Here is a 12660-nt window from a genome sequence, read left to right on the forward strand (position 1 = left end):
ATCATGTGAAGCAACAAAAAAAAGAATATGACGGAGAGATACGAAAATAAGAAAAAAAATTAGAAATAGAATGAGAAGTACAGTGTCTCTTACCTTTGCATGAAACAATAGGAAGATCTAACTCACAGGAGGGCATCATACCTAGATTTGAAAATTGAGAGTTAATTGGTGAAGTGCGTGGTGTATCGGGAGCTTTCTCAACTATGGAACAACAAGATAACCGAGTTGTGGAATCTGATGAATTATATAACTCAGGATAAAGATGAAGGGACTGGTAAAATAGGAGAAATAAAAAAAGAACACTGTTCTAACTCACTAAGCATACCTTGTTTCATAAAATAAGGAGTGGATTCAAAAAAAGTAACTTCAAGACAAGTAAAAAAATCGATTTAAAACTTGACTGTAACATCTATACCTTTTTCACACTTGTGTGTATCCTAAGAAAATACACTTAATAATGCGATGATATAATTTATTCACCCCGAGAGTAAGCTGATGAACAAAACACACATCCAAAAATACGAGTTAATTTAAACACAAGTTCCCGAGGAAAAAGAATAGAGTGAGGCAATTGGCCTCCAAAACTATTAGATGGCATGCAATTAATTAAATAATATGCAATTAAAACTGCATCACTCCAAAATTGTTTAGGCACATTTATGTGCAACAAAAGTGTTCGAGCAGTTTCGACTAAATGTCCAATTTTTTTTAGCAACTCCATTCTGTTGTGAAGTGTAGGGACAAGAAAACTAATGAATAATACCGAACTTAGTCATAAAAGTATCAAAAGGAGTGAAAAAATATTTTTTCGCATTATCACTGCGAAGTATACGTATAGGTACACCAAATTTATTCTTTATTTCTGCAACAAATGCACAAAAAATGGGATATAGCTCTAAACTATCTTTCTTAAATAAAGCCATCTAACTCTGGAAAAGTCATTAATAAAGATTATAAAATATTTAAAACCTAATTTTGAAGTGATGCTATTAGAACTCCAAACATCATAATGAACTAACAAAAAGGGTTCAGAAACTCGTTTATTGATTCTAAGGGCAAAAAAAAACACGATGATACTTTTCGAACTGACAAGACTTACATTTTAATGAAGACAACTGATTCAAAGTAGGAATCAACTCCTTCAAATTTTGTAGAGACGGATCACCCAAACGACATTGAATTTCAAGAGGAGAAATAATAACAGGACATGCAATTGGACCATTGGAGTTAAGAAAATAAAGACCATTATGCTCATGCCCTCCACCAATCATCCTCATTGTCTTCAAATCCTGAATGACAATAAAATCAGAAGAAAAAGACACTGAATACTATAGAAATTTAGTAAGTTTACTAACAGATATTAGATTAAAAGGCAAATTGGGTACATAAAGAACAGAAGACAGCGAAAGAGATGGGTTAATTTTTACAGTGCTTAGTCCTTTAACTTTAGTTGTAGATCCATCAGCTAAAATAACATGAGAAAATGAAGACTCTTGAATATTAGAAAAATTTCTTGAGGCACCTGACATATGATCAGTAGCCCCAGAATCAATAACTCATGAATCAAAATTAGAAGATGTGGAGAGACAAGTCATAGCATTACCTTTTTGTGCTAAAGAAGCAGAGGGAGGAGATGCGTGATTTGCAGTTTGGTACTGTAGGAATTTAACATAATCTTCCTCGGATATGATAAAAATCTTCTAAGACCCTTGTGCTGAAGAATCTGATCCAGCTTGATCAGTGGTAACCGCATTAGCAAACCAAAGAGGTTTTCCAATTAAATCCCAACAAATATCACGAGTGTAATTTTTCAAACCGCAATGAGTTCACTCACGGATGTCTCGACCTCCACAACCCCCACGACCTACTCTACTTCTTTCTTCATGAGAGCTACGTCCAATACTCTAGCACTACGTTGCTCTATCCAATTGTTGTTAGCAACTACAGCAGACTTGTCATTAATTAGAGCATCACCCTATGCATTATCCTTAGATGCAGAATGCAAGACACGAGCATACGCCTTTTCAAAGGATGGTAATTGTTCACCTGCTAAAATTTGAAATTTGATTGATTCAAATTCGTCAATCAAATTCTAGCTTAAGCCTAGCCAAAAATTTGAACACAAGCATTTGTTCTCTTTGCCTCTGTATGTAGGGAGAAAGCTAGTTTTTCGGTTCTCGGCTAATTCCAACTTTTTTTCTTTCCATAGTATGAGGAATGTATAATCCCAATTAGGAGACAATTTTTAGCAGACTAGACATGGTCATCTTTGGCTGTCTTATGTTTTTTCTATTGTTTTGTGCGAAAAGACAATTGGCAGGAACAATTAGTCATTCTTTGTAGTTTTGCATTATTCTTATTCCATCGAATTGAATCATTTCAATTGAGGAATGTACGCTGCAATTGTTTTTACGAATTCGCATGAGATTGTTCCAACAGAGATGAACTAAATCTCTTTTTCTAGTCAAGAAACAACGGAGGTTTTGGTTCATCTAAAAATTGTGAGATCGATTTAATTTTATTTATTTCTCTTATTTACTGGTATTTGCATATTTTCTGTTGATACTGTTTATGGTTGTTTCGTTGATTAAATATCCTAGACTCAGACGTTGAATTAATTTAGCAACATAATGTCAATTGGAGTGTTAAATCTGTAATAGTTTAATTGCTTTAAAATAATGACAACTGGTATGTTTGGGATTGTGTCAGGGGAATACATAGGTTAATCTAAAATAACCCTGATAGTGTGTTATTTGGTTAGAATAGGGCTCATTTAATATGCAAGGTAATTGGGGAATTAACCTTTACGAGCGTACCTGAAATTATTTCTCAATTAGAGTAGTGATTGACGGGCGTACTTTAGTCATCGACACAGTAAGGAGGAGTTGACTGTCATCGCTTGTTTGACAATTCCTATTTATTAGTTCATAATTGGAATTCCTTTTGCATCGAGAATCAATTATGTGAACCATTGTCGAAGTTATTTCTTGACTAGAGCTTAGTTATTGTTAATTTGATTTTAATAATTTGTCATTTAATTTATTGTTGGCTATTTATTTTTATTCGAACATTTTAATTAATACTATTGCTATAAAAAAATCCTCCATAACTTGAATTTTAGTAGAAATGAATTACTCTCAATCCCTGTGAATTCGATCCTACTTGCCCTATATACAAATTAACAAGTTCTCGTGAGTAAATTCTGGTATATCGAATTTAACAAATTTTTCGGAGTCAGGGTGAATCTAGTAACCAATTGCACATCCAAAATCCCTGTTCCAGTACTAGAATTGCCCTGAAACTGCTTTTGTTGGCAACTAGGATTATCATTTTTATTATTGTACAGGCATCGATAACCTGTCAATTTTTTTTGGCACCGTTGCCAGGGACTGGCGTTAGTTAATTTGTTTCTTTTTTTTTTAAGTTCATTTTTGTTTTAATTTTCTGATATTTTTCTAATTTATGTCTCGGTTCTCTCGTACAGGTGAATTGATTTTTGACCCTGAAATAGAAAAGATCACACGCAGAATGAGAAAATGTGACGCCCCCACTTCTCCTTAAGGCGAACCAAAGGGTATCCGTGGGACGCCGGCCCAACTCTCGCCAGGACTCGGTACAATCCACAATTCAAGACTAGGAATACTTCAAATAACTACAATACATAACTAAAGTACTCCAAAATATCTCACACTTGCAATTATGTAACTTTCAAGCTTAAATACAACCCAACGGAAAAGGGTACAATAGCCATTCGTTATAATATAACTTAAAATCTTCAAAAAAAAAACAATTTAGTACTACTCACGAGCACCCTTGGTTTCGAACCCTGTAAAAGAAAATCACAATGTGGGATGAGCTACACAGCCCAGTGATGTTCCAAAACACTCTAACAGTTCAAATAAATCAAGTAAGTTGGGCATATCATATGCATGGTTCAAGGTTACACAATGGCATGTTATCATGAGGTGATAATCATTATACGGTTAATTTGAGACATTCATCATGAGACAGTTATCATGGTTCAAGACATTGGCATGTATAGTTTATGAGTGATTGGAGCTTATTACATGTGCGAGTAATTATGCATGTTACAGGTATGGAGCATTAACATGAAACAGGTATCATGATATGAGTACATTGGACAGGTAACAGGTATGTAGCATATCACAGGCATGGCTCAAGATTTCATGTTGGCATTTTAGTATGAAACAATTATCATGATACAAGGTAAACATATACTGTAGGATACGGTGTTCTAGTGGAACTCTGTCGGTCATCTGCATCTTATGACTTCCGGATCCCCTCGATTTGACTGGCTATCACCTTATCCCTCCAGTGATAATACTCGAGTATATCGAAACGGTGGACCAGGGTTCCAACCTACTCGACCGATCCCAATCCTGGCTCGAGTAGGTCAGTAACTAAGGGCAGGGCCCAAATTCAGCTTAGAGCTTACAACATGCACAGATAACAAAGTAATTCAACAGGAGGTAAAATTCATCATTTGAGTAGGTCGAGTGAGGTAAAGTACACACTCGCCTAACAATGATAGACAGCTTCATATAACATGTGATTCATGATAATCAAGTAATCAAGTGGATACTTAGCACGTAAGCACGTAAGCAATACAAGTTAATTTCATGGGAGCATGTAATTCACGGATATCGAATAGTCATGTAGATTGGAAATCATGTTAGCAAATAGTCAAGTAATCAGGTAGTCATGTGGGTTGGTAAACGGTTCACGGTTAAAAGTTAACGGTTGAGTAGTGACGGTTATTTGATAGGCATTTGCCATATTGATAGGCCATCATTGGCCGTTATCCCAATTTTACCATGTGAGAGTCAAGGAGATTCACTCCAACGACGTATGCAACCTTAGCATACCAAGTCATGTTATTCGAGCATTTCCAAGCATGAGTTATTCATCTCAAAAGAGAACGAGTGCGATAAAGTACATACTCGACCCCATTTTTCAAAACCAAGTAGGCTAAGCAAGCAATCTAGCAAGTTAAGCATGTATCGAGTTCATATGGTCCTTTGATATGGTTAATCATTTAACCAATTCATGTCGATATGCAATACAAGTATGCATTATTTATATAGGCATGAGTATGGTAAATACTTAACACATAGTACTTAACACTTAATAATCATGAAATGAGCATGTCCTAGACTTATTCAATTACGTATTCCCATATGGAACACTCACCTAATCCAAAATAAGCGAATGGTCTCAACAAGCGTTTAGGCGTCCGCTCCGAGTTCCTCTTGGAGATTCCCTCGAGTGCCTGAGCAAACAATAATCAAGTACCACTCAATATCACTACGAATCTCTAATTATCGAGGAAGATTGTACGCTAGTGCAATCTAAATCTTATGAAAATGAACCTCAATTACTCGTAAATCGAGGTTCAAGTGGAGTTTCTTAAAGTACATGAGCAATCGAGTTTTCATTTTAGAAATCAAGTATAAAATGTTCAAGTAATATTGAAGGAATAAGGAGTACTTGAAAACTCCCTTCCCTTGGAATTCGGAAAATTTTCAGGTTTGATATGATACTTTGAAAAATTGTATCTCACATTCTACATGTTAAAAATTGGAAAAATTGGTACCATTGGAAACCTACTTGAAAGTACTAAAAGTTCTTAGAAGACACGTTTCCATGATTCTAAATGGAAGATAGTCAAAAATGGGCTCAAATTTACTGTCTCAGAGTATTTAAGGTTGTGTTGGGGTTGGTTTTTCGCTAACTTTGGAAATTCGAAAAAATTCACACGTTGCGAACCAGCCTCTGAAATTTGTAACTCAATTAGAGTTGCAAGTAAGGTTTAGAACAGAATAAGCAGATCAAGAATCGGAGTTTCGAGCACCGAGATATGGTAGCTCAAAGTTGGGGAAAATTCGAAACTGTTGAACAAATTTCCAGATTTGAGTTTCCGACTTTGGGACTTTAGTTAGGTATCGAAACGGACTTGGATGGGTACAAACTTTGGAAATACAACACTCCTATATAAAGGGTATCCCTCTACCAAATTTCATGGAAAAATACCTTTGGGAAGGTAGTCAACTAACCAACTAAAGTTTCGAAAAATTCCTAAGGCAAAGCTGCCTTAAGCTTTTCGTTCTTCATTTCCAAACATTTGGCCCAGAAAATCCTTCAAACTTGGTTCATTTGTGTAGGCAAAGCCTAAGGAACATTCATGGTACATTTGGTAAGTGTTTAACTCCAAGAAATTCAATTGACATGTTCACATCAAGTCAATATTGAATCTGCCCAGAATGTTAGGGTTTCGTATTTTGATCATAAATCACTCAATTCAACTCAGAACTGAGAATAGTTGGTGGCGTTGGTAAGCTCTTTCATAAGGCTAGAATTTCTTAGAAGAAACCATTTTCAAATTCCATTCACAAACAGCTCGTTTTTGAGCATCAATATACAAGTCATGTCCTGTCTCCTGGAGAGAAACGAAACAGGACAGTAATTTTCAATCGAATGGTGTGGCTCACTCAAGTGGAAACAGAATGTGCAATTGGTACCAATGGAAACCTGGGAATGTCTAGTTTTAAATGCCACTGACGGTACTTAATTTCAACATCGGGACACAGAGTTATGAATGAAACAAGAAAGCAGCCTGAGTATTACGGGAACAGTTTCCAGGTCTGCTAACTTCACGAAAATAATTCATTTGACCAACCAAATCTCAATATTTTTCAATGAAATTTTATACACCATCTATACAGCATATAAACATCATATACAAGCCATTAAACCGTCAAAATTCAGCAGAAAAGGGTACGACCAAAGCAGGGGCAAAATCAGAACTTTTTACTCCATGCACTCCTTGAAGTTTCTACTAGTTATACACCATTAATCTACCATTTTGAGCACTAAACCAACATTAAATCCATCATCAAGCATGAGATCAGTCCCCAAGACAAAGGTGGGAGTTTATAGAACCCACCCATTTCATTTTACACCATAAACAAGCTAACCAATGGCATAAATGAACTCAACTAGGTAAGATAACCTCCAAATGACAAGTTTCTAAGGTTGGATCATCACTCACTTGGTTGGAGGTTCAAGAGCAGAATTTCGGTCACTCTTTGCTCCAGAAAACTGTGGCTTTTCAGCTCCCTTTTGCAGCTCAAAATACTCTTCAAGTGTTAAGCTAAGTGTGGTGAAATTTTGGTAGGATTTGAGTGAAGATTTGGTGAGGTTTTGTGAAGTAAAAATTGAGAGAGCAATGGTGGTTTGAGAGAGAGGGATGGCCGGCTGAAATGGTGAGTAGAGGGAGAAGAGAGTGATCAGATTTTAGCTTCCAAGAGAAATTTCAAGTGTGTGGCCCATTTGTGCAAAAGTCAACTCTATTACCGCGCGCACTCGCGAGCGTTTCGTGCTCGATTTCTCTCGTATTTGTTTTACTAGTGCACTAAACCTCTAATGCACTTATATTCATATAAATATTATTCACTCTTAATTGTCCCAAAATAAGGGTCCAACGTTCCTCAATTTAAATCGCGCGTATGAAACGCGTATCTCCAATTTAAGCGCGATAACGCGAAACTTCTGAGAAATAACTTCCGAGAAATTCTTATAACGACAGTACTAATAACTATCACTTGAGTATTTAAACATTAAAATACCTAATTTAGGTCCATTACACAAATCTCCAATATTCCAAACTTATTGTACTCTCAATCGGTCAAGATTTCCAAAGACGTGTTCACTATTTTCTCTAAACGAGTTTTCGGAAATTAATTTTTGAAACAAATCACTTAAAAAAATATAATGGAGTTATAATTCCATGTAATTTAGGTTAATAGGGCGAGAAAATAATATTCGGAGAAATCGGGTGAGTAAATACTTATTTGAGCCAATAAAATAAATAAAATAAGCAAAATTTTCGGGTCCTCACAGAAAAGAGACCAGGAAATTCAAAGAAGAGCAATCTAGTGCTGCATCTCAAAGACCTGATCCAAAAATTGAATCAACAAATTTGCTTGGCGATACTTCGAGTGATCCGGATCGAGAAAAAGTCACTATGCCTAATGCACAGACATTAAGGGAGTTGATTGCCCCTAATTTAAATCAGCAGCCCTTATGCATTACTTTTTCGAATTTAAATGATAACACCCCGTTTGAGTTAAAATCTGGTCTAATTCATCTTTTACCATCTTTTCATGGTTTACTAGGTGAGGAGTCTCATAAGTACTTGCAAGAATTTGATGTTGTCTACAATAACATGAAGCTCCCGGAAATTATCGGAAAACAGATAAAAAGAGGGCATTCCCCTTCTCTCACAAGGATTCAGCAAAAGTTTGGATGTACTACTTACCTCCAGGTAGTATCACCACTTGGGAGCAATTGAAAAAAAAAATTCTTGGAAAAATATTTTCCTGCATCTCGAGCTGCAAGTCTGAGGAAGGAGATCTGCTGTATCAAGCAACACCCAGGAGAGTCGCTCTATGACTATTGGGAAAGATTCAAGAAGTTATGCATCAAATGCCCTCAGCATCAAATAAACAAGCAATTGCTTATCTAGTACTTCTACGAGGGGTTACTTTTCAGAAACAAGAGCATTATCGATGCCGCAAGTGAAGGGGCGCTGGTGAATAGGACTCCTCGAGAAGCGTAGGAATTGATTGAAAGGATGGCTCAGAACTCGTAGCAATTCAGTACAAGAGAGGATGTCCCAATATGCAGAGTGAATGAGGTAGAAACATCTTCTAACCAATAGCAGTTATCTGAGTTAATATCCTTTGTTGGGCAATTGATTGTGGGAAATGTACCACAAGCCAAGGTGTATGGGATTTATACGGCTGTGGGTCATTCTACAGAGATATGCCCAATGATTCACGAAGAGAATGCTAAACAAGTGAACATGACTGGTCACACGCCTGTACTAAGAAAGCCATATGATCCGTATTCGAACACGTACAATCCGGACTGGAGAGATCACCCTAACTTTAGTTATGGAAGAAATAGGTAATCAAATTTTGCACCGAATAAATAGTAAGGGTATCAACAGCAATACCAACCTCGGCAGCCACCACCTCCTCCAAGTTCAGGCCCGTCTGTAGAAGAAATGATGAATCAATTAATTTCTAATCAACAAAAGATGGAATCTAACTTGCAAAGTCAAATGGGGTAGATGCAAGCAATGCAAAGTCAGATGAATTAGATAGTAATAGCAATCAACCGCCTGGAATCCCAAGTTCACGAAAAATTGCCGTCTTAACCTGAACTAAACCCGAAGAACATAAGTACAATGACTCTAAGGAGCGGGAAGGAAATTCAGGGATCTGAACTCGTGACCCCAAAGGACAAGGATGAAGAAAAGATTGAGAAAGAGCTTGAAGAGGAGGACAGAAATAGCAAAAATCCAGTAATACTTCCTGACCCAATCATTGAGGTTAAAACTAATCCGCCTTCCTTTCCTTGCAGGTTGGAGAAACCGAAGAAGCTGAACAAGGAAAAACAAGTGCCAAAGTACGCCAAATTTTTAAAAGATTTATGAGTCAACCGAAGAAGGCTAACGAGAGACGAAAGAGTTATTATGGGGGAGAACGTGTTAGCGGTTCTACAGAGGAAGCTCCCACCGAAGTGCAGGGATCCAAGTATGTTTACTATCCCCTGTAGGATAGGTAATATTTTAATTAAAAATGCCATGTTGGACTTAGGAACATCGATCAATGTAATGCCTAGATCTATTTATGCTTCTTTGAGCCTGGGTCTGTTAAAAGAAATTGGGATAATAATCCAATTAATTGACCGAACGAATGTATATCCTGATGGGTTGATCGAAGATATGTTGGTTAAAATTAATGAATTGGTATTCCCAACTGATTTTTATGTATTTGACATGGATGATGATTATTCTCTCAACCCTTCACCTTTGTTGTTAGGTAGACCCTTCTTGAGTACTGCTCAGACTAAAATTGATGTTAGTAAGGGCACTTTCACAATGAAATTTAATGGAAAAGTAGTCTACTTTAATATTTTTGATACAATGAAACATCTTGTTAACTCTCATTCTGTGTTTGTCATTCATGCTACTAATCCCTCTGTACAAAAATTTTTTGAATTCGATTGTAAGGATAAATTCAAAGTTGCTGCGAACTAGTATCATGGGATGAAAGCATTTTATGAGGTGAAAATGAGTGGAAAGTTAAAGAAAATGGTTAAAGAAAATTAGTATATCTCATACTAATGGGCTTTTTCATGCCTATTTGCAAACAAGAGAACTTACATTCTCACATGAACTTAAGAGAACCATTCCACTTTGTGATGCCATTGCAACGAAGTCCTCATTTGTACAACGCCGTACTCATTTTAATTTATCCCCAGGAACCTTTAAAGTAACATCTCCTGTTTGATCTGAATTAAACTAGAAATAGTTACAATTCAAGCAACAAAAAATTGAGAAGGGACAAACCAATTGTATTGCTATGATTCTAGTAGATCCAGTGGCGGAGCCAGAAAAAATTTTCAGTGAGTGCAAAAGCAATACTAAAATTTTTTACCTACACTTTTTCTAGATTTTTAAGGAAAAAAATATTCACAAACAAGCACAAATGATGGATATATTTCATGAAAAACATAAAATAGACAAATTCAAAATTATTAATGTAATAATAATTTTATTTCAAAAAGCAAACTAAACCATTTACAATTGCTCATGACGAGTTTTCATATTTTGATAACGGTTTACAATCTTTTCATTTTGATCTTCACGAAGTATACTTTTCTCAATATAAATAACTAAACAATTATTCATCCAAATGTCTTCCATTCTATTTTGTATATTTTTCTCAATATAAGGAACTAAACAATTATTCATCCAAATATATTCCATACTATTTTGTAACTGATTCTTCACTATATTCATAATTGAAAAAACCCTTTCTACAGTAGTTGTAACAACAGATAAAATCGAAGGCAACCTTAAAAGCATATAAACCAATAGATACACAAAACTCCAGGGGCACACTTGAAATTATATCAAATTTTTATAGGTATTATAGAAATTTAAAAGCCCCCACTGCCCCGTTGTAAATCCGCCACTGAGTAGATCTGATCGATGAGAAGTAGTTCAGAGAAACTTTCTTGACGTAACCATTCACAGTAAGCATTAAAAGAAATTGGTCTCCAGAAAATTCACTCACTGGAATGATTGATGTTATTCTCTCACCATCAGACGATGATAAGATCAGGATTTCGAGCAAAAACAAATTAACAGATATATGAAGGTTATAATCAGAAGCTTCCCTGCAGAAGTACATTCAGATACCTGAACTAGCGTTGCACCAGCTGCAGCTCGAGTGCATTCAGGAATTTTGTTGGCCCGAGCTGAGTAAACTATTCCCTCGTCACTGCCAAGAATGGAAAAGCTCACAAGATGAACCAAATACATATTCATGATCGAATAAGGGCTAATCACACATTAATCTGCTAAGGCAGAAAAGGATAAATGATAAAATATAGTAAGCATTACTGACACCAAGAAATACGCCATATCCATTTCAGTAAGTAGAGGACAGAAAACACCTTCACCAAATAACTAACAGTAAAAGTATGACTTGCAGAAGAATACCTGAAATACAAGACAAGGTCATGGGCATGACAGACGAGAAAATCAGACATGGTATCATTATCTCTGAGTTTTCCTACTGATTTGCCAATAGTTCCCCGGTTTTGAAGATTAAAGGTATCAGACTTCATTCGTTTGACATAACCCTTCTCACTAATTGCCTGAAATTGAAACATGAAACCATTGGTGTAACAATGCAACAAAGAACAATGTGTGACAAAATGGACAGAACAAAGCTAAACTACCAATAGCATTTCCTCATTGGGGATAACATCTATATCTTCAACTTGGTTGCTCTCTGAGTCCTCTAATGTCAAACGTCTTGTGGTCACAAACTTGTTCTTTAATTCAATCGCTTCTTCTTCTATCAGCTAAATTGCATGAAGAAAATAATAGTTTTTTAAAAGCATGAACTGTAAAATGAATGGCAGCGAAACGAGCACTAACATATTCAATGCACATTACTGCAGCAATGAGGCCAAAAGAAGGGGACAAAATCAATGTAAGATTGAAAGTAATATTGTTTTAGGAAAAAAAAAACTAATGTCAGAAAAGGTAAATTGGAGAGCATTTCAAGATATAATTAGATAATATCAGTCTCTTTGTCCAACAGCAGATAAACAAACTTCACCTCTATATTCACCAATTGATTCTTGGCTAAAGCTAGATTAGATGCAGATCAAAGTACTTTAATTGACTACCAAAGGCAATCCTGCAACATAAAACAAAACAAGATACAATTTCTTCTATACAACAATCTTACCTGAAGTATTTGCTTTTTGCTGGACAAAAGCTCCAGCAACTTGGATATTTGATCTGTCAAATTTTTTCTCTCATCAACAAATTTATTTCTCTGCATAATGGCAACACAAGTTTTCACTACCACAGGATAGTTCAGTTACAGCTCGAGAGATGCTGTGATACAGAAGTTAAAAGAACATCTAAAAGTGCAAAGGACTATGCGGCAGAATTATGACAAACCTCAAGGAGTGTTAGTCTTCTCAGGCTAATATCCAAAATAACTTCAGCTTGTTTCTCTGACAAATTGAATTCTGGAAAAAGAGCAA

At 35.9% G+C, this 12660-nt stretch overlaps 1 non-coding gene and 1 pseudogene across 1 annotated transcript; both read right to left on the minus strand.

Moving 5' to 3' along the window:
• Positions 1 to 8416: 8416 nt before the first annotated feature.
• Positions 8417 to 8523, minus strand: LOC113715298 (small nucleolar RNA R71). Its single transcript, XR_003453932.2, has one exon. It is a non-coding gene; the product is annotated as a small nucleolar RNA R71 (small nucleolar RNA).
• Positions 8524 to 10228: 1705 nt separating this feature from the next.
• LOC113713920 (DNA gyrase subunit A, chloroplastic/mitochondrial-like) overlaps positions 10229 to 12660 on the minus strand; it is a 113971-nt pseudogene continuing 111539 nt past the window's right edge.

This window comes from Coffea arabica, chromosome 10c, assembly GCF_036785885.1.
Source record: "Coffea arabica cultivar ET-39 chromosome 10c, Coffea Arabica ET-39 HiFi, whole genome shotgun sequence".
NCBI classification, from domain to species: Eukaryota; Viridiplantae; Streptophyta; class Magnoliopsida; order Gentianales; family Rubiaceae; genus Coffea; species Coffea arabica.